The following is a 4633-nucleotide window of genomic DNA, read 5'->3' as shown; positions in this document are numbered from 1 at the left end:
TATTAGTAATCGAAACAAAGTGCTGAATGCATACTCCTAGGGGAAGGGTTGGTAAGTGTTAACCATCACGCGATCCCGACCGCCACACAAAGGATGACAATCAATAAATCAATCATTCTCCGACTTCCTAACATAGCGGTTTACCATACGTGCATGCTACGGGAATCACTAACTTGAACACAAGTATTTCTAGATTCACAACACCCTACTAACATAACTCTAATATCACTGTATCCATATCTCAAAACTAATTGTGAGGAATCAAACTTCTCTTACTAATCAATGCACATGAATATGGAAGTTTTTATTATATCCTCTTTGGATGCCTATCATCTTTAGGACTAATTTCATAGCACACACCAATTACCAAGTTACTTAGAGAGCGCACTCTCAAAATGATATAAGTGAAGATCGAGAGTTTTTATTTCTACAAAATATGACACCGCCGTGGTCTAAAAAGATCTAAGTGAAGCACTAGAGCAAAGTTATCTATCTCAAAAGATATAAGTGAAGCACATGCGAGCTAAATTCCCTAACTCAGAAGATATAAGTGAAGCTCATTGAGTATTCTAGCAAATTCACGATGAGTGCATGTCCCTCTCAAAAAGGTGTGCAGCAAGGATGATTGTGAAAAAACAAAAAATCAAAGACTCCTATAATACACGACGCTCCAAGCAAAACACATATCATGTGGTGAATAAAAATATAGCTCCAAGTAACGTTACCGATGGATTGAAGACGGAAGAGGGGATGCCTTCCCGGGGCATCCCCAAGCTTAGGCTTTTTGGTGTCCTTGAATTTGGCTTGGAATGACATGGGAATTCCCAAGCTTAAGCTCTTTCCACTCTTTATTCCATTGTCCTTGAGAACATCACCCAAAACTTGAAAACTTCACAACACAAAACTTAAACAGAAACTCGTGATATCATTAACATAAGAAAACAAACCACCAACTCTTTAGGTACTGTAGTAAACTTGATTTCTGTTTAGATTGATGTTATATTACTGTATTCTCACTTTTCCATGTCTAGTACCCCCGATACTAACCATAGTTTCATCAAAATAAGCAATCAACACAACAAAAACATAATCTGTCAAAAACAGACCAATCTGTAGCAATCTGTATACTTCGTATACCTGTGGTATCCCAAAAATTCTGAACAATTATGAAAATTAGGGAAATTTGCATATCAACCATCATAAAAAAGAATCAACCAAAAATATCTTTCTGGATAGGAATTAAAAATAATTTCGTGAGCACAAAGTTTCTGTCTTTTTTCAGCATGATTGAACAACTATCACCAAAACTAATCATAAAGGTTCTACTTGGCACAAACACTAATTAAAACATAAAAAAGACAATCATAACAGAATCATGATGGTGTGGACTCAACAAAACATAAAGTAAATAGAAAAAATAAATTTATTCATTGGGTTGCCTCCCAATAAGCGCTTTTCTTTAAAGCCTTTTAGCTAGGCATTGATAATTCAATGATGCTCATATAAATAATAGCAATCGGACACGAAGACAGCATCATGAAACATGTGACAAACATATCTAAGTCTAACATACTTCCTATGCATAGACATTTTATAGGAAAACAAATTATCAAGACAAGCAATAACTACCATATGCAAGGAAGAAGAAAGAGACAATATCAATCTCAACATAACGAGAGGTAATTTAGTAACATGGAAGTTTCTACCACAATATTTTCCTCTCTCATAATAATTACATGTGGGATCATATTCAAATTCAACAATATAACTATCACATAGGATATTCTTTTCATGATCCACATGCATGCAAAGTTGATGCTCTTCAAAAATAGTGGGATTATCATCAATTAAAGTCATGACATCTCCAAACCCACTTTCAATATTGTTGCAAACATTATTATCAATATCATATTAATCATGAGGCTTAAACAAATTTTCAAGATCGTAAGAAAAATCATCACCCCAATCATGATCATTGCAACAAGTAGTGGACATAGCAAAACTAGCATCCCCAAGCTTAGGATTTTGCATATTTTTAGCATGATTGAAATTAATAGAATTCGTAGTGAAACCATTGCAATCATGCTTTTCATTCAAGGAGCCCTCGTGAATCACTTCATAAATTTCTTCATAAAAAATTTTAGATTCACGCATCTCAAGCAAAACTTCATAAAGATAATCTAGTGCACAAAACTCACTAGCAATTGGTTCAACATAATTGGATCTCTTAAAGAGATTAGCAAGTGGTTGAGGATCCATATCAATAGATTTTCAGCAAGCGAAGATGCAAGCATATTGAAGGCACATACCACACAAGGAAAGGAAAGGCAAACGAAAGAGGCAAATATTTTTGTAAATTTTGTTTTTTCAGAAGTGGGGGAGAGGAAAATGAGAGGCAAAGGGCAAATAATGTAAATGCAAGAGATGAGTTTGTGATAGTTACTTGGATATGCTTCACTTGAATACTCCCCGGCAACGGCGCCAGAAATCCTTCTTGCTACCTCTTGAGATTGCGTTGGTTTTTCCCTTGAAGAGGAAAGGGTGATGCAGCAAAGTAGCGATAAGTATTTCCCTCAGTTTGAGAACCAAGGTATCAATCCAGTAGGAGTATCAAGATGATGCACTAATGTATCTGCGAAAAACCAACAAACTTGCACCCAACGCGAAAAAGGGGTTGTCAATCCCTTCACGATTATTTGCAAGGTGAGATCCGAAGGTGAAAAGTGCAACAAAGTAATTTTGTAGATCTGAATATAGGATGTGAATAGACCCGGGGGCCATAGTGTTCACTAGAGGCTTTTCTCATGATAGCAAGTATTACGGTGGGTGAACGAATTACTGTCGAGCAATTGATAGAATCGCGCAAAGTCATGATGATATCTAAGGCAATGATCATACATATAGGCATCACGTCCGAGACAAGTAGACATATACTTTCTGCATCTACTACTATTAGTCCACACATTGACCGCGATCCAGCATGCATCTGGTGCATTGAGTTCATAACAAACAGAGTAACGCCTTAAGCAAGATGACATGATGTAGAGGGATAAATTCATGCAATATGATATAAACCCATCTTTTTACCCTTGATGGCAATAGCACGATGCGTGCCTCGCTACCCTTTCTGTCACTGGGTGAGGACACCGCACGGTATGAACCCAAAACCAAGCACTTCTCCTATTGCAAGAATTATAGATCAAGTTGGCCAAACGAAACCCATAACCCGAAGAGAATTACAAGGATACGAAATCAGGCATATAAGAGATCAGAGGAGACTCAAATAATATTCATAGATAATCTGATCATAAATCCACAATTCATCGGATCTCGACAAACACACCGCAAAAGAAGGTTACATCGGATAGATCTCCATGGAGATCATGGAGAACTTTGTATTGAAGATCCAAGAGAGAGAACAAGCCATCTAGCTACTAGCTATGGACCCGAAGGTCTGTGGTGAACTACTCACGCATCATTGGAGAGGCAATGGTGTTGATGAAGAAGTCCTCCGTGTCCGAATCCCCCTCCGGCAGGGCACCAGAATGGTCCCCATATGGGATCTTGCGAGACAGAAGCTTGCGGCGGCGGAAAAGTATTTTCGTGGCTCTCTTCTTTGGTTTCGGGATTTTAGAGAATTTATAGGCGAAAGAGGTAGGGCAAAGGAGGCACGTGGGGCCCACAAGCCTGCCAGGCGCGCCCCCCTAGGGCGCGCCTAGGGGGCTTGTGACCTCCCACGAGGTCTCCTGTCTTGGTTCTCTAGTCCCCCACGTATCTTCCGTTATGGTAAAAAATCGTCCCGCATGTTTTATTCCGTTTGGACTCCGTTTAATATTCTTCTATGAAAAAGGTCAAAAACACGGAAAAACAGAAACTGGCACTTGGCATTGAGTTAATAGGTTAGTCCCAAAAAAGATATAAAATAGCATATTCATGCATATAAAACATCCAAAGTTGACAAGATAATAGCATGGAACCATAAAAAATTAGATACGTTGGAGACGTATGAGTAAATCGGGTCCACCACGAGGGTGGCGACGGACGCGTGCGACACGCACAACGTAGCCCCTCCTAGGTCCACATTTTATGTTAAGTGGGTACTTGTCATTTGGTCCCCTACCCCTGTATAAATACATGAAGGGCAATCATTGTAACGGAGATCAATCATCAATAAAGAAAGTCTCCTCTCTACTCTCATGTATTCATCTATTTTGTGTGTTCGTCTACGACGCTCGCTCTCGCTCTGCAACATCAGACCGGACTCGTTGGCGGAGTTATGGAACATGTTATCGTGCTTCGCTCCAGCAACTCTCCGTCAAGCCAGCATCAAGCAGGCTTTCGTCCTTCCCGCGGAGGTATGAAATTCGATCTCTCTTTTTGCAAAAATGGATTCTTCATGTCATCATGATTCCACTTTTATGATTAGTTTATAGTTCAGATCATGTTACCTATGATGTGAATTTTTCTCGCGAGATTGCGACAGACAGGATGTCACCGACACAATGTTGATCGGTTTTGCATCATGAGAAATCTGTTGACTGCATCATAAGGATATGTTGATTACACGTGCTTTATATGAGCATGACACGGCAACGATGGGCCAATTGATCATTTTCCCCACCCTCTTCCCCGA

The sequence above is a fragment of the Hordeum vulgare genome, chromosome 3H (assembly GCF_904849725.1).
Source record: "Hordeum vulgare subsp. vulgare chromosome 3H, MorexV3_pseudomolecules_assembly, whole genome shotgun sequence".
Classification (NCBI taxonomy): domain Eukaryota; kingdom Viridiplantae; phylum Streptophyta; class Magnoliopsida; order Poales; family Poaceae; genus Hordeum; species Hordeum vulgare.
This window is presented reverse-complemented; position numbering follows the sequence as displayed.